Below are 19,291 nucleotides of genomic sequence, written 5' to 3' on the forward strand. Positions count from 1 at the left end.
CGGGTACCCCTCTTGCAAGAGGCCAGGCCCTCTGATATAGATTCAAAGGAGCTTCCTCTCTATCCTGGGACTGCTCTGCCCCACCCACATTTCCTGCTGAGAAGCATGCCTCTGTGAAAGGCTGACTGCCAAGTTCTATCCCCAATCACTGGATAAACTTTGGGAGGATACTGCCACCCTCTGAAATGTCCTCCCCAGCTGTTTACCTTCCCTGGGGCAAACCACCCTAGCGCAGACTGTGCATTCAATTGGAGCCTGGAGTGAAGCTGCCTGGTGCCAGGGCAGGACAACTGAGTGTTTTCTCCCAAAGCATGGGAGTAAAGGAACTGCACTAGCAGGAGTACACAGAGTCCATAACCCCAGCTGCCCTGTAGGCCTGGAAAACCTCACAACCTGGAAAGCAGCTGCAACTGTGTTGGGGAATCCCCTCCACCATAAACATCCCCTCTGCTCTAAGCCTGGGGAGCCTGATGAGATTTTATTACTATTTTATTATCAGGAGCATGAAATTTCCCACATACAGCCAGTTTTCTCTCAGCTAGGCCAACCCCCCACGGGCTCCTAAGAAGTAAAGGTAGCTTTTAAAAAAGCCTTAGAGATACTTTAAAGGACTCCCAAAACCAGCTTTCTCGTGTTTATCCCAACCATGTAATTCTTAATTATTTATATATTATTTAATATATTTCTTTATTATTTGGCCCCAAGAGGCCAAATACTAAAATCCTTGAAGATACCAGACTGACAGACTCCGAATCAACACAACAGAAAAGGCCCAGAGCAGTTTCTCCCCGCAAGCTGGAGAGAGCTATGTTTTCTCCCTCAGAAAACAAACTGAAGATTGCACTTTTTTTTCTCATTTGCCCCCCCTGTGACCAAGTATTTACATTTTGCTGAGGACAAAATGATGTCTCAGAGGCAGGAGGCGATTTGACTTGTCCAAAGTCACCTTATTTACTCTTCCACCCACCATACATTCTGCCTCTGGTTCAGCATCCCTCCATTCAGCATAACAATAGCTCTAACATTGACTGGAGGTCTAGCCTACAAATTAGAGGCAAACCAAAATCCAAGATGGAATCCCCACAGCTTGATTTCCTAGTGTTCTCTTTCTTGTATAAACCCCCATCCTCCCATGCACTCCTACTCTCCAACAACCCACCCCTGCCAACCTGAGAAGAATAGGCTTGCTTGTGAATTCTGACCAACAGAATGAGGCCATAGTGATCAGAATTCACTTCAATGGCCTTTCTGGCTTGCCAGTCAACACCATATCTCCACTGGTTCTGAGGAAGTCATATACTGCATCAGGAAGGCAACACATAGTAAAGAACTCCAGAGATCCTCTGGTCACCAGCCAGCAAGAACCAAACTCTGCCAAGAGACCTATAAATGAGCTTGTGGAGTCTTGAGATAGCACCACAACCCTGGTTGACTTTGTTTGCAGTCATGTGATAGACCCTTGAAGCAAAGGCCTCATTTAAGCCATAACACATTCTTAATTCATAATGACCCTGAGAATTACTAAATATGTGTTGTCTTAAGGCATTTCATTTGAGAGGAGTTGCTGGACATCAATAGATAACCAAATCAGGAGGACACTGTGCTAAGGAAACTAAGCTAATGGCAGGGAACAGCATTCAGCCAGATTTGATATTAGAGAAGGAGCTAAGTGTTCTTCATCTTGATCTGAAGGCTGTCAGCAGAAGGGTTGAATCACACTTGCCAGACTTGTGCACATATGTGAGACCACAAAGCCTACCATCACAGTGACATACTTCTGCTAACAAGGCTACACATCCACCAAAAAGCCATAATTCCTAATAGTGTCACTTCTCAGTGTTCATTCAAACTACCACACTATCCATCTGTTTGTTTGTCAGAATCCATATTGTATGCATTAACTATCAATCATCTACAATCAATCTATTAAACCATTGTATATGATTTGCCAGTCTATGTCATCTACTTTTTTATTATTGATCTATCAATTTTAGGTCAGTGAATATCTGACAAAGACAGTTTGTGCTCTATGTGTCCTGCTTTAGACTAGACATTTTTTGGAACACCATACAGAACAACTTGCTCATGTACAATGACTTACCAGCATCATGTAACATATAGTTATTATAGAGGCTGTCGAATTTTTTTTCATGTTAAAATATTCCACCTGGAACACCCACCTGAGAAAACTGCATGCAAGGGAACTAAAAAGTTGAGGGAGCTCAGTTAGAGGAGTAACAAAATGGTTATGATTTTTCATAATGATTACATACTATGTAAATAGGACAAATAATAAATTAAAGGAACATCACTTGTCATTTGTGTAGCAATAGCCTCTGAATTGTAAATGCTGTAGGCACTAATATATCTGAATTCTCTGTAACAAATTGGACCATCAAAATCTATAATAAATTTTATTTTCTTATTTTTCTGCCTGACAGATTTGTTTATTCTTTCCTCTATGTTTCTCCTACTCATCAGCCTTGACTTGTAGCATAGGCAGAGGTAGGAGAGAGAATAAGTTAAACCATGTTGTGAAAGCAGGATGACAACAACCATGGTGGGGGCATGGGGTATCTTTGCCAACACTAAGGAACGACTTGAAAATTGAAGCTGGTAGTGAGGTAGCAACAAGTCTTCACTAGGCATGGTTCATTTTTCTTGTTATTTCATAGGAAAAATAACTGTGGGTGGAGGTACCATGAAGGTGGGTTTCAACATGTTTGTTGAACAGTGTACAGCATCCCATCTGGGTTAGTAACAGATGTAATGGTTTGAATAGTTTTGATGCAGTGAGTTGCACTATTAAAATCAGTTATGGTCTTATTGAAGTAGGTATGTCACTGTGGGTATGGGCTCTATAGTATGTGTGTCCCAGTTTCCTGGAAACCAATATTCTCCTAGTGGCCGTCAGATAAAGTTGTATAATTCTCAGTCCCTCCTACATGTCTACGAATGGCTTGATGATGTGGACAAAACCTCTGAACCTGCAAACCACCCCCAATTAAATGTCATTATAATAGTTGACTTGATAATGATGTCTGATGAACAGCACTAAAACACTCATTTATTTATTTTTTTATTAATGATTTAATTCAATTTAATGTATTTAATGTATCAGTGCCCTTTTGCATATACTCTGCCTGCCTGAAGAGGACACCAGATCCCATTACAGATGTTTGTGAGCTACCATGTTGTTGATGAGAACTGAACTCTAGACCTCTGGAAGAGTAGCCAGTGCTCATAACCTCTGATACGTCTTACCAGTCCCCTAAAACACTAATTTAGACAGAAGTTGACACAAAGGACTAGGCTATGGTTGTGATTGGCCTGATCATGCTTTTGCTTAGAAGAATGTGGATTCTGGGACTTTGGATTTAGAAAGTATTGGAGTGCTTTAAATGAAGCTTAATGGCCTATGCTACAAGGACTGTGAAAGACTTTGTTGTCAAAAGTGATTTTAACTGTGCAGACCTGGCCAAAATGGTTTCATTGGAGAATTTCAGTATTTGGTACAGAGGCAGTTTTTGTGGCATTTTGGTGAAGAATCTGGCTGGCTGCATTTGGCCACTGTAGGAAGAGTCTGCCTGAAGTTAAGGTGCAAAGATGTAGATTAATTGCTTTGGATAGGCAAATCTCAAAATAGCCAGGTATAAATTCTGTTGTGTGGTTACTAAAGCTTACTTTTAGGAAGAACATTTTAATGAAAAAGAGCAAACTGAGAAAGGAAAAATACAAAATATATGGTTCAAATATTAGAGGGGCACCAGGAAGCACAATAGAGGTGTATCCTATGTCCTAGGCGATAACAGATTAAGAGATTTTAGGGCAAGATCCCACCCAGCTAAGATTAGATCCAGGCATGGCAGTATACACTTTTAATCCCTGGATGCAGAACCATCTAGATATTTGTGTTCAAGGTTAATATACAGAACAAGTTCTTGGACAACTATGCATAAATAGTGAGGAAGTTGGAAAACAAAAAGCTGTAACAGCATAAGGGGTGGGGATTTGAGCGGGTGAGGACATGTTCCAGCCATAACCGTTAGCAGAACAAGGCAGCCTTATCTACATGGTTCCCTGGAATTAAAGTACAGAAGGGACTATTGCAACAATTGTTGGTGGTTAGCGGTGCTAAGAAGTTAGTGGTGATTATAAAGACACCAGCATTACTGAGGTGAAGTCTGGCAGTAGTTTTCTGAAAGGACAAAAAATTTGTGTTCCAAAGATAGCGAAGATTGTACCTTATGCTGTAGCTGAACTTGGTAACTTGTAAGAATCACCTAGGTAGTACTTTTTGAATATATGGAGGGGACATGAAGAGTAGGTAAGACCAGGGACAGTCATTTGTGAAGTTGCAGTATCAGTTACAGTTCATGGACAAATACTTAAGTGGTCATGGGAAGATATTGAGGTTTGGCAATATAAAGAGACATTATAAGAGTCTATTGGTGAAGCATAGTTGAAACAGAAGATCCCTGAGTATTGGAGATGCCAATACCATGAGATTGCCATCCATAACAGCAATAGTACCTGAGTTGAGTCAAAGAGACCATAGAGTGCCACAGAGGGCAGAACTGAAGAAGTAAGCCAAACCATTTGGAAGAGACCAGAAGATCATGTTTGGATCCCAGACATTGGAACAAGAATCTGTGAGGTTGACTTATAGTACTCAAATTTTAAAGATGCTATGGACATGGGATACATTCCAAGAAAAGCTGCTAATAGAAAGAGAAACCAGCCCAGGAGAAAGAATTTTGTCACAGTCAACAAAAATGAAAAAGGAGTTTGATATCTGAAGACTGCTTTGACATTAGACATGGAGATATTTGGTGTATGGCCAGCTGGTTTCCAGTCTTGGGTTGGATATCAGAGGTAAGTAATAAGATAAATCTCAGAAGAGTTTTTGAACTTTGGACTTCTAACATTATTGAGACTGTCATAGTATATGGGATTTTTGAAGTTGGCCTAAATGTTTAAGCATTATGTTATGGCAATTTATGGCACCATATACTCTGGTGTTTGAAAAGACCTAAGTGGGCCACGGAGTATAATATAGTAGTTTGAATATGTATTGTCAAAGGAATGGCATTATTTGAAGTTATGGCCTTGCAGTATGTAAGTCACTGTGGATGTGGGCTTTAAGACCTTCTCCTTCTGACTGGAAGCCAGTCTTTTGTTAGTAGCCTACAGATGATATGTAGAACTCTCATCTTTTCTTGCATCATGCCTTCCTGGACACTGCCATGTTCCCACTGTGATGATAATGGACTGGACCTCTGAACCTATAAGCCAACCCCAATTAAATGTTGTCCCTATAAGAGTTGGCTTGGTCATGGTGTCTTTTGACAACAGTAAAACCCTAACTAAGTAAGACACCTTTATTTGAGCCAACTGAAGACTGTGGTGTGTGTGTGGGGGGGGGGTTAATAAAATGCATTGACAGGCCAAATTTATTCATTAAAGTATTAAAAGAAGAAAAATACTAGGTGATAAGTCAGCAAAGTTGTTTCTGTGTTGTAATAATAAGACAGTTGAATTTACTATGTCCTGCATGTACTTTTAAAAAGCAAACTAAAAAGAAGGGAGAAAGAGTAAAGTTTTTCATACATAAGCATAAGGATCTGAGTTTAGAATCCCAAAGGAAGCTGGGAACACCATTCCACACACAAGTCTGTAATTCAGGCTGGGTGCAACAGACAGAGCTTTACTGACACAGTGGATGGTGTTAGAGAGAAAGTGCCCAATTCTGACATACTTCTAGCTTTGATGTGTGTGCATGCATGCACATACAAACACACACACACTCACAGACACAAACACAATATTTAAATGAATAAATGCAATAAAAACAATTTTCAAATACACCTTCTGTTAATGGAGATCAAAAACATAATGCAAAACACCAGGAACAGTTCTGTCTGAACATTTCATTATTAAACTCTTCATTGTTTTCTACATATGTGTAATCATGTACAGAGGTCTGTATCTCTCTTTTTTTTTTCTTTTTTTCGGAGCTGGGGACCGAACCCAGGGCCTTGCGGTTGCTATGCAAGCGCTCTACCACTGAGCTAAATCCCCAACCCCCGAGGTCTGTATCTCTTATAGTTACCTGCCATTCTCTAAAGTTTTCTGAAATTGTTGTAAAGACCTTCTGAGATTTGACTAAAGAATAGCTTAGTTCTAGAAGAAAGAGGCTTTGCTACTGTAAGTAGACCCATCTAAGTGCTGGCCATTGAAGTGAGATCACATGGCTTGGAACTAACCATAGGTGTGAAAAGCTCAGAGAGTCTCCCCTTTGGACAAATGAGTATAATGTTAAATGAACAACTAAATTAAACATTTACCATGAAGAAAGATTCAATCTGATGAACTGGTTTATTGTTCTTATCGATAATTTTCACTGTCAACTTGATTTAATCTGGAATCAACTAAGAAACATAGGGCTATGGGCATTTCTCGGGATGTTAGTCTATCTCTTTCCCATATATAAGCATGATATACTTTCATAGACATTATTATATTTAATGTGCTCACCTTGCATTTTTAAGAGAATAAAGCCTTACAGAGTTAATAGATTATTAGTGAAATCATAGCTGAGGTGAAAGATAATGAAAAGTTAATTCTGTAAAAGATCCTATTCATTCCAGGAGCTCTGCATGAGACAAGTACTCATTCCATGACACTGAGCTAAAACCTTCTCTGAAGTATAGTTTCTTTTGGATGCCTGAAAATATAAAGTGCAGCTACTTGTCAGAGAATACTAAGTCTCAAGGGAAAGTTGTTTTTAAATTTGTCTTGCTGTACTTATATCCAAGTATCAAAGAAAAAGTATAGTATAACCTATTGATAAATTCAGTCACATGCTTCAGATAAATCATAGCCTCCAGGAAGAATTGTGGCTGTTAAGACTTCTCAAAGTGACTGTAGGGTTGCTACAAGTTTTCATCCACTTTCAGCACGATAAATGAACCTCTGAGATCAGAAGGACTGCTTAGATGTGTTAGGTATGAAATAATCACAGGCTTGTTCCTTCTTTGAATTGTGTAACTAGGAATACAAAAGGGGAAGTTTTTTTTAAATATGTGAAAGTAGCAACTTATGCAGCAAGACCAAATTAAATATAGGGTATATGAAAAGACCTTTGTCAAGATAGAAGCTGCTGTGATAAGATGTAAAAAGGAGCTGCCAAAGGCAGTGCATGCATTCTTAGAAACTAGGAAAGATCTGAATGGTGAGGAGCAGGGCTCAGAAAAAGACAAAGAACAGTGGTCAAGGGTGGGCTGACACAACTATTAGTACTTGATATATGATCACTTGGTCCCTATCAAATTTGGTAGCTATTATTTCTTCATATTATATGTTGCTTCTTGTTTATAAGATTCTTAGTTTGTAGTCTTCTACTTTCTAAAACACTGAAAAAAATTAACTGAAATATGATGGGTCAAATGTTTTTATTGATGTATATGTTTTTTGTTTTCCTGCGTCTTCATATGTCTGTTTTTTCTATCTTTCTCTCTTTGTGTTTTATGAGTTGGTTCTCCTCTCTGTCTCCTTCCCTGCCATTCTGTCTCCCTCTGTCCCTCTGTGTTGTTATCATGCCAAAGTCCTTTTCTACTGTGAATTCATGCTTTCACATTTTATTGTTTGCTCTGAAATCAGTATGACAACTGGCATTGTCAGAGTTGGGGGTGTCTCTGCCAAAAGTTGGGGTAGGACATGAGACTTGAAGCAATTGGTGAGGTAGCAGAAACTCTTTACAAGGCATTTTTATTTCCCTTGGCTACTCAGAGAAAAAAGTAACTTGAGAATATTTAACACAGTTTAAATCTTTTTGAGAATTTGTTTAGAAGCTTCTAAACTATGCTATAAACTATATTTTCACTTTATTAAATTGATATTTGCACTCATCTATCATATGTTAATTTTAAATTTCATTAGCTTTTGGTTAGAGAGAATACATAGAACACTCAATATATTGAGGTATTCTATGTTATATATTTCACTATTTTATATACTTTGGAAAAAATTTTGTTTAATAAAAATGATTTTTCATAAAGTATATTCTAACTAGAATTTCCACTTCTCCAAATCTTCCCAGATCCTCTTCTCCTTTCCACCAATGCAAATCTTCACACTTTCTTTCTTTCTTTTTTTTTTTTTTTGTATTAACTTGAGTATTTCTTTTTTAAATTTCGAGTGTTATTCCCTTTCCCGGTTTGCCGGCAAACATGCCCCTAATCCCTACCCCTTCCCTTCTTTATGGGTGTTTCCCTCCCCATCCTCCCCCCATTGCTGTCCTACCCCAACAATCTAGTTCACTGGGGGTTCAATCTTAGCAGGACCCAGGGCTGCCCCTTCAACTGGTACTCTAACTAGGATATTCATTGCTTCCTATGAGGTCAGAGTCTATGGTCAGTCCATGTATAGTCTTTAAGTAGTGACTTAGTCCCTGGAAGCTCTAGTTGCTTGGCATTGTTGTTCATAAGGGGTCTCAAGCCCCTTCAAGCTCTTCCAGTTCTTTCTCTGATTCCTTCAACGGGGGTCCTATTCTCAGTTCAGTGGTTTGCTGCTGTCATTCACCTCTGTATTTGCTGTATTCTGGCTGTTTCTCTCAGGAGAGATCTACATCCAGCTCCTGTCGGCCTGCAATTCTTTGCTTCATCCATCTTGTCTAATTGGATGGCTGTATATGTATGGGCCACATGTGGGGCAGGCACTGAATGGGCGTTCCTTCTGTGTCTGTTTTAATCTTTGCCTCTCTATTCCCTACCAAGGGTATTCTTGTTCCCCTTTTAAAGAAGGAGTGAAGCATTCACATTTTGATCATCAGTCTTGAGTTTCATTTGTTCTAGGCATCTAAGGTAATTCAAGCATTTGGGCTAATAGCCATTTATCAATGAGTGCATACCATGTGTGTTTTTCTGTGGTTACCTAACTCAGGATGATATTTTCCACTTCCAATCATTTGCCTTCGAATTTCATAAAGTCATTGTTTTTGATAGCTGAGTAATATTCCATTGTGTAGATGTAACACATTTTCTGTATCCATTGCTCTGTTGAAGGGCATCTGGGTTCTTTCCAGCTTCTGGCTATTATAAATAAGGCTGCTATGAACATAGTGGAACACGTGTCTTTTTTATATGTTGGGGCATCTTTTGGGTATATGTCCAAGAGTGGTATAGCTGGATCCTCAGGCAGTTCAATGTCCAATTTTCTGAGGAACCTCCAGACTGATTTCCAGAATGGTTGTACCAGTCTGCAATCCCACCAACAATGGAGGAGTGTTCCTCTTTCTCTGCATCCTCGTCAGCATCTGCTGTCACCTGAGTTTTTGATCTTAGGCATTCTCACTGGTGTGAGGTGAAATCTCAGGGTTGTTTTGATTTGCATTTCCCTTATGACTAAAGATGTTGAACATTTCTTTAGGTGTTTCTCAGCCATTCGGCATTCCTCAGCTGTGAATTCTTTGTTTAGCTCTGAACCCCATTTTTTAATAGGGTTATTTGTCTCCCTGCGGTCTAACTTCTTGAGTTCTTTGTATATTTTGGATATAAGGCCTCTATCTGTTGTAGGATTGGTAAAGATCTTTTCCCAATCTGTTGGTTGCCGTTTTGTCCTAACCAGAGTGTCCTTTGCCTTACAGAAGCTTTGCAGTTTCATGAGATCCCATTTGTCGATTCTTGATCTTAGAGCATAAGCCATTGGTGTTTTGTTCATGAAATTTTTTCCAGTGCCCATGTGTTCAAGATTCTGCCCTAGTTTTTCTTCTATTAGTTTCAGTGTATCTGGTTTGATGTGGAGGTCCTTGATCCACTTGGAATTAAGCTTTGTACAGGGTGATAAGCATGGATCGATCTGCATTCTTCTACATGTTGACCACCAGTTGAACCAGCACCATTTGCTGAAAATGCTATCTTTTTTCCATTGGATGGTTATGGCCCCTTTGTCAAAAATCAAGTGACCATAGGTGTGTGGGTTCATTTCTGGGTCTTCAATTCTATTCCTTTGTTCTATCTGTCTGTCTCTGTACCAATACCATGCAGTTTTTATCACTATTGCTCTGTAATATTGCTTGAGTTCAGGGATAGTGATTCCCCGTTAATTCCTTTTATTGTTGAGAATAGTTTTAGCTATCCTGGGTTTTTTGTTATTCCAGATGAATTTGCAAATTGTTCTGTCTAACTCTTTGAAGAATTGGATTGGTATTTTGATGGGGATTGCATTGAATCTGTAGGTCGCTTTTGGTAAAATGGCCATTTTTACTATATTAATCCTGCCAATCCATGAGCATGGGACATCTTTCCATCTTCTGAGGTCTTCTTCAATTTCTTTCTTCAGTGTCTTGAAGTTCTTATTGTACAGATTTTTTAAGTGCTTTGTTAAAGTCACACCGAGGTACTTTATATTATTTGGGTCTATTATGAAGGGTGTCGTTTCCCTAATTTATTTCTCTTTTGTGTAGAGGAAGGCAACTGATTTATTTGAGTAAATTTTATACCCAGCCACTTTGCTGAAGTTGTTTATCAGCTTTAGTAGTTCTCTGTTGGAACTTTTGGGATCACTTAAATAAACTATCATATCATCTGCAAATAGTGATATTTTGACTTCTTCTTTTCCGATCTGTATCCCCTTGACCTCCTTTTGTTGTCTGATTGCTCTGGCTAGAACTTCAAGAACTATATTGAATAAGTAGGGAGAGACTGGGCAGCCTTGTCAAGTCCCTGATTTTAGTGGGATTGCTTCTAGTTTCTCTCCATTTAGTTTAATGTTAGCAACTGGTTTGCTGTATATGGCTTTTACTATGTTTAGGTATGGGCCTTGAGTTCCTATTCTTTCCAGGACTTTTATCATGAAGGGGTGTTGAATTTTGTCAAATGCTTTCTCAGCATCTAATGAAATGATCATGTGGTTTTGTTCTTTCAGTTTGTTTATATAATGGATCCTGTTAATGGTTTTGCGTATCTTAAACCATCCCTGCATGCCTGGGATGAAGCCTACTAGATCATGGTGGATGGTTGTTTTGATGTGCTCTTGGATTCGGTTTGCCAGAATTTTATTGAGTATTTTTGCATCGATATTCATAAGGGAAATTGGTCTGAAGTTCTCTTTCTTTGTTGTGTCTTTGTGTGGTTTAGGTATAAGAGTAATTGAGCTTCATAGAAGGAATTCGGTAGTACTCCATCTGTTTCAATTTTGTGGAATAATTTGGATAGTATTGGTATGAGGTCTTCTATGGAGGTCTGATAGAATTCTGCACTAAAGCTGTCTGTATCTGGGCTCTTTTTGGTTGGGAGAACTTTAATGACTGCTTCTATTTCTTTAGGAGTTATGGGGTTGTTTAACTGGTTTATCTGTGCCTGATTTGACTTCGGTACCTGTTATTTGTCTAGGACATTGTCTATTTCCTGCAGATTTTCAAGTTTTGTTGAATATGGACTTTTATAGTAAGATCTGATGATTTTTTGAATTTTTTCTGAATCTGTAGTTATGTCTCCCTTTTCATTTCTGATTTTATTAATTGGACACACTCTCTGTGTCCTCTCATTAGTCTGGCTAAGGGTTTATCTATCTTGTTGATTTTCTCAAAGAACCAACTTTTGTTTCTGTTGATTCTTCCTATGGTCCTTTTTGTTTCGACTTCGTTGATTTCAGCTTTGAGTTTGATTATATCCTGCCTTCTACTCCTCCTGGGTGTATTTGCTTCTTTTTGTTCTAGAGCTTTTAGGTGTGCTGTCAAACTGCTGACATATGTTCTCTCCTGTTTCTTTCTGCAGTCACTCAGAGATGAGTTTTCCTCTTAGCACAGCTTTCACTGTGTCCCATAAGTTTGGGTATGTTGTACCGTCATTTTCATTAAATTCTAAGAAGTCTTTAATTTCTTTCTTTATTTCTTCCTTGACCAGGTTATCGTTGAGTACAGCATTGTTCAACTTCCACGTATATGTGGGCGTTCTTCTCTTATTGTTATTGAAGACCAGGTTTAGGCCGTGGTGGTCTGATAGCACGCACGGGATTATTTCTATCTTTCTTTACATGTTGAGGCCTGTTTTTTGACCAATTATATGGTCAATTTTGGAGAAAGGACCATGAGGAGCTGAGAAGAAGGTATATCCTTTTGCTTTAGGATAGAATGTTCTATAAATATCTGTTAAATCAATTTGGCTCATGACTTCTCTTAGTCTGACTACGTCTCTGTTCAATTTCTGTTTCCATGATCTGTCCATTGATGAGAGTGGGGTGTTGAAATCTCCTACTATTATTGTGTGAGGTGCAATGTGTGTTTTGAGATTTAGTAAGGTTTCTTTTACGTATGTAGGTGCCCTTGTATTTGGGGCATAGATATTTAGGATTGAGAGTTCATCTTGGTGGATTTTTCCTCTGATGAATATGAAGTGCCTTCCTTATCTTTTTTGATGACTTTTAGTTGAAAATTGATTTTATCTGATATTAGAATGGCAACTCCAGCTTGCTTCTTCCGACCATTTGCTTGGAAAGTTGTTTTCCAGCCTTTCACTCTCAGGTAGTGTCTGTCTTTGTCTCTGAGGTGTGTTTCCTGTAGGCAGCAGAATACAGGGTCCTCGTTGCATATCCAGTTTCTTAATCTATGTCATTTTATTGGGGAGTTGAGGCCATTGATGTTGAGAGATATTAAGGAACAGTGAGTATTGCTTCCTGTTATATTCATATTTGGATGTGAGGTTATGTTTGTGTGCTTTTCTTCTCTTTGTTTTGTTGCCAAGACGAATAGTTTCTTGTTTCTTCTAGGGTATAGCTTGCCTCCTTATGTTGGACTTTACCATTTATTATCCTTTGTAGTGCTGGATTTGTAGAAAGATATTGTGTAAATTCGTTTTTGTCATGGAATATCTTGGTTTCTCCATCTATGTTAATTGAGAGTTTTGCAGGATACAGTAACCTGGGCTGGCATTTGTGTTCTCTTAGGGTCTGTATGACATCTGTCCAGGATCTTCTGGCTTTCATAGTCTCTGGTGAAAAGTCTGGTGTGATTCTGATAGGTCTGCCTTTATATGTTACTTGACCTTTTTCCCTTACTGCTTTTAATATTCTTTCTTTATTTTGTGCGTTTGGTGTTTTGACTATTATGTGACGGGAGGTGTTTCTTTTCTGGTCCAATCTATTTGGAGTTCTGTAGGCTTCTTGTATGCCTATGGGTATCTCTTTTTTTAGGTTAGGGAAGTTTTCTTCTATGATTTTGTTGAAGATATTTACTGGTCCTTTGAGCTGGGAGTCTTCACTCTCTTGTATACCTATTATCCTTTGGTTTGATCTTCTCATTGAGTCCTGGATTTCCTGTATGTTTTGGACCATTAGCTTCTTCCGCTTTACATTATCTTTGACAGTTGAGTCAATGATTTCTATGGAATGTTCTGCTCATGAGATTCTCTCTTCCATCTCTTGTATTCTGTTGGTGAAGCTCGTATCTACGGCTCATTGTCTCTTCTTTTGCTTTTCTATATCCAGGGTTGTTTACATGTGTCCTTTCTTGAATGCTTCTATTTCCATTTTTAATTCCTTCAACTGTTTGATTGTGTTTTCCTGGAATTCTTTCAGGGATTTTTGTGACACCTCTCTGTGGGCTTCCACTTGTTTATTTATGTTTTCCTGGAATTTTTCAGGGATTTTTGCGATTACTCTATGTAGGCTTCTACTTGTTTATTAATGGTTTCCTGTGTTTCTCTAAGGAAGTTCTTCATGTCTTTCTTGAAGTCCTCCAGCATCATGATCACATATGATTTTGAAACTAGATCTTGGTTTTCTGCTGTGTTTGGATATTCCCATTTTGCTTTGGTGGGAGAATTGTGCCCTGATCATTCCATGTAGTCTTGGTTTCTGTTGCTTGGATTCCTGCGTTTGCCTCTTGCCATCAGATTATCTCTAGTGTTACTTTTTTCTTCTATTTCTGACAGTGGCTATACTGTCCTATAGGCCAGTGTGTCAGCGGTGCTGTAGACCTGTTTTCCTGTTTTCTTTCAGCCAGTTATGGGAACAGAGTGTTCTGCTTTTGGGCGTGTAGTTTTTTCTATCTACAGTTCTTCAGCTGTTCCTGTGGTCCTGTGTCTTGAGTTCACCAGGCAGGTCGCTTTTTGAGCAGAAAAGTTGGTCTTACCTGTGGTGCCTAGGCTCAAGTTTGCTCGTGAGGTGTTGCTTATGAGCTCTCCTTCGGGGCAGCAACCAGGAAGTTCTGCGATGCACGTTCTGGGATCTTCCGTGCACCAGGGTTCCAGATGGCATTTGGTGTTTTCCTCTGTAATCAGTAATGTGTGCACAGTGCAGTCTCTTCTGGTTTCCCAGGCATATCTGCCTCTCTGAAGGTTTAGCTCTCCCTCCCACGGGATTTGGGTGCAGAGAACTGTTTATCAGGTCGGTCCCTTCAGGTTCAGGCAGTGTGTCAGACACAGGGGACCTTCTGTTGCTGTGCCCTTATCCAAGGGAACCCAGAGGCCGTATACAGTTTCCTCTTGGACCAGGGATGTGGGCAGGGGTGGGCAGTGTTGATGGTCTCTTCAGCTCTGCGGTCTCAGGAGTGCCCACCTGTCCAGGCGGATCTTCACCCTTTCTTGCTCTCTCACTAGAAAATCATTAGGGACTCAGTAATCATCATCATCATCATCATCATCATCATCATCATCACCACCACCACCACCACCTACCACAATCCCCCACTTGCCAGGAGCAGTAAAGCAAGCAGTCAAGACATCTACCACATCTTTTCTGAATTCCAAGTTCTGGTCCACACCTTTAAATGCAATCCTGCACCTAATCCCACAGCTATGCCTGGCACCTTGGAAGCCTGTGCCACCTCACAGAAACAATCCCTGAGGCTTGCTCCTCTCTGGGACTACCCTGAAAGCCAATAAAACAGACAACTAGATGGTTAAAGACAAGCACAACCACACACTCAACAGAAGGTAGTGCAATATGGCAACATCAGAACCTAGTACTACTACAACAACAAATTCTGGTTATCATAACACACCTGAAGAGCAAGACTATGACCTTTCATTTCATGAAAATGTTAGTCTTATAATGAGAAAATAAATAAATTAAAGAAATTCAGAAAAATACAATGAAAAATATAAATGCCATTAAAGAGGAAGCAAATGAATCCATTAAAGAAATAGAAAAAATGCAATCAAGCAGTTAAAAGAAACTAATAAAAAGTCCAAGACCTGCAAAAAAATAGAATCAATAAAAAAAATAGAAACAGGCAACATTGTAGATGAAAGACTCACAAAAGAGAACCAAATCTACAAATGCAAGCACCACCAACAGATGACAAGAGACAGAATACAGAATCTCAAATTAGAACATACATTAGAAGAAATAAACAAACAATACATCAGTCAAAGATAATACCAAATCTTAAAAGTTTCTAACCCAAAACATTCAAGGAATTTCATGACAGAACCAAATTGAAATAATATCTTTTGAGTAATGCATGGATATCTCAAGCTGGCAGGGCTGGCTTCATGGGGAGGCATCTCTAAGACATACCAGAGACTTGGAATGGAGAAGGCTTTGACGACTCAATGCAGGTGACCATAGATGAGACACATATCTCTGGGGATATGGAACGTTCTGAAACAAGGCATGTTGTGGAGGGATAAGAGCAACAACCCATCCACAAAACATTTGACTCAAAGTTTGTCCTGTCTATAAGAAATGCTGAGACTAAGAATGAAACAGAGACTGAGGGAATGGGCAACTAAAACTAGCCCAACTTGATGCCCATCCCATGTACAAGCACCAGTCCTAGACCTTTAAAGATTCTATGTTATGCTTGAAGACAGGAGCCTAGCAAAACTATTCTCTGAGAGGCTCCACTCAGCAGCACAGAGACACGCAGACTAACATTGGGTAGAGTTAAGGTGTGCCTATGGAAGAGTTGGATGAGGATCCCAAAGGGGATAGAAACTAAAGAGGAAGTCCACTAGAGTCAACTAACGTTTAAATTTAGGGACTCTCAGAGACTGAGCTACCAAAGAAATATTCATGGGTTTAACCAAGACCCCCCCCCCCACACACACACATATATATAGCAGATGTATAGTTCAGTCTTCCTGTGTGTTACCCAACAACTGGAATGTGAGCTGTTCCTAAAGCTGTTGCCTGTCTGTTAAATTTCTTCCCTAAACTTGACTGCTTTGTATGGCCACAGTGGAGAAACAGGAGAAGCAACACCTAGTCCTGTCTTGATAGGTCAGGATAAGGGGATACTCAGGGGCTCCCTACCTTCTCAGAGAGGAAGAGATGGGATAGGAGTAGGGAGAGTGTAAGGGAAGATAGGGAAGGGGCAGCAATTCAGATATAAAATAATGAATATATTAATTAATGGAAAAATAATATGAACAAACATGAATAGAAGAAAACAAATAAATTAAATTTAAAAATTGAAGCCAATAATGTCCAAGAAACATACATGACTTATAGACATACATGTTGGCAAACAGAAATCTCATAAAGAAAGAAAATCAGGAATCACAATATATTAGTAAAAAAAAAAACTTTTGGGGAAAAACAAACAAAAATAGACAAAGCATTATAAGGCACTCCCTCCTATCTCCATACTCTCAAAAAATTTCCATTGAGCTACCTTTTTTCAGTTTTCCTGAAATCTATGTAAATTCTTTAAATTAAAAGCTCATTTTTTAAATATTATAGATTGATTTATTTAACATTTTTTTTATTAACCTGAGTATTTCTCATATACATTTCGAGTGTTATTCCCTTTCCCAGTTTCCGGGCAAACATCCCCCTCCCCCCTCCCCTTCCTTATGGGTGTTCCCCTCCCAACCCTCCCCCCATTGCCGCCCTCCCCCCCACAGTCTAGTTCACTGGGGGTTCAGTCTTAGCAGGACCCAGGGCTTCCCCTTCCACTGGTGCTCTTACTAGGATATTCATTGCTACCTATGAGGTCAGAGTCCAGGGTCAGTCCATGTATAGTCTTTAGGTAGTAGCTTAGTCCCTGGAAGCTCTGGTTGCTTGGCATTGTTGTACATATGGGGTTTCGAGCCCCTTCAAGCTCTTCCAGTTCTTTCTGTGATTCCTTCAACGGGGGTTCTATTCTCAGTTCAGTGGTTTGCTGCTGGCATTCGCCTCTGTATTTGCTGTATTCTGGCTGTGTCTCTCAGGAGCGATCTACATCCGGCTCCTGTCAGTCTGCACTTCATTGCTTCATCCATCTTTTCCCAATCTGTTAGTTGCCGTTTTGTCCTAACCACAGTGTCCTTTGCCTTACAGAAGCTTTGCAGTTTTATGAGATCCCATTTGTCGATTCTTGATCTTAGAGCATAAGCCATTGGTGTTTTGTTTAGGAAATTTTTTCCAGTGCCCATGTGTTCCAGATGCTTCCCTAGTTTTTCTTCTATTAGTTTGAGTGTGTCTGGTTTGATGTGGAGGTCCTTGATCCACTTGGACTTAAGCTTTGTAAAGGGTGATAAGCATGGATCGATCTGCATTCTTCTACATGTTGACCTCCAGTTGAACCAGCACCATTTGCTGAAAATGCTATCTTTTTTCCATTTGATGGTTTTGGCTCCTTTGTCAAAAATCAAGTGAGCATAGGTGTGTGGGTTCATTTCTGGGTCTTCAATTCTATTCCATTGGTCTATCTGTCTGTCTCTGTACCAATACCATGCAGTTTTTATCACTATTGCTCTGTAATACTGCTTGAGTTCAGGGATAGTGATTCCCCCTGAAGTCCTTTTATTGTTGAGGATAGCTTTAGCTATCCTGGGTTTTTTGTTATTCCAGATGAATTTGCAAATTGTTCTGTCTAACTCTTTGAAGAATTGGATTGGTATTTTGATGGGGATTGCATTGAAACTGTAGATTACTTTTGGTAAAATGGCCATTTTTACTATATTAATCCTGCCAATCCATGAGCATGGGAGATCTTTCCATCTTCTGAGGTCTTCTTCAATTTCCTTCTTCAGTGTCTTGAAGTTCTTATTGTACAGATCTTTTACTTGCTTTGTTAAAGTCACACCGAGGTACTTTATATTATTTGGGTCTATTATGAAGGGTGTCGTTTCCCTAATTTCTTTCTCGGCTTGTTTCTCTTTTGTATAGAGGAAGGCAACTGATTTATTTGAGTTAGTTTTATACCCAGCCACTTTGCTGAAGTTGTCTATCAGCTTTAGTAGTTCTCTGGTGGAACGTTTGGGATCACTTAAATATACTATCATATCATCTGCAAATAGTGATATTTTGACTTCTTCTTTTCCGATCTGTATCCCCTTGACCTCCTTTTGTTGTCTGATTGCTCTGGCTAGAACTTCAAGAACTATATTGAATAAGTAGGGAGAGAGTGGGCAGCCTTGTCTAGTCCCTGATTTTAGTGGGATTGCTTCAAGTTTCTCTACATTTAGTTTAATGTTAGCAACTGGTTTGTTGTATATGGCTTTTACTATGTTTAGGTATGGGCCTTGAATTCCTATTCTTTCCAGGACTTTTATCATGAAAGGGTGTTGAATTTTGTCAAATGCTTTCTCAGCGTCTAATGAAATGATCATGTGGTTTTGTTCTTTCAGTTTGTTTATATAATGGATCACATTGATGGTTTTCCGTATATTAAACCATCCCTGCATGCCTGGGATGAAGCCTACTTGGTCATGGTGGATGATTATTTTGATGTGCTCTTGGATTCGGTTTGCCAGAATTTTGTTGAGTATTTTTGCGTCGATATTCATGAGGGAAATTGGTCTTAAGTTCTCTTTCTTTGTTGTGTCTTTGTGTGGTTTAGGTGTAAGAGTAATTGTGGCTTCATAGAAGGTATTCGGTAGTGATCCATCTGTTTCAATTTTGTGGAATAGTTTGGATAATATTGGTATGAGGTCTTCTATGAAGGTTTGATAGAATTCTGCACTAAACCCGTCTGGACCTGGGCTCTTTTTGGTTGGGAGACCTTTAATGACTGCTTCTATTTCCTTAGGAGTTATGGGGTTGTTTAACTCGTGTATCTGTTCCTGATTTAACTCGGTACCTGGTATCTGTCTAGGAAATTGTCCATTTCCTGAAGATTTTCAAGTTTTGTTGAATATAGGTTTTTGTAGTAAGATCTGATGATTTTTTGAATTTCCTCTGAATCTGTTGTTATGTCTCCCTTTTCATTTCTGATTTTGTTAATTTAGACACACTCTCTGTGTCCTCTCGTTAGTCTGGCTAAGGGTTTATCTATCTTGTTGATTTTCTCAAAGAACCAACTTTTGGTTCTGTTGATTCTTTCTATGGTCCTTTTTGTATCTACTTGGTTGATTTCAGCTCT

Source organism: Rattus norvegicus, chromosome 1 (assembly GCF_021556685.1).
Source record: "Rattus norvegicus strain SHRSP/BbbUtx chromosome 1, alternate assembly SHRSP_T2T, whole genome shotgun sequence".
Lineage (NCBI taxonomy): Eukaryota > Metazoa > Chordata > Mammalia > Rodentia > Muridae > Rattus > Rattus norvegicus.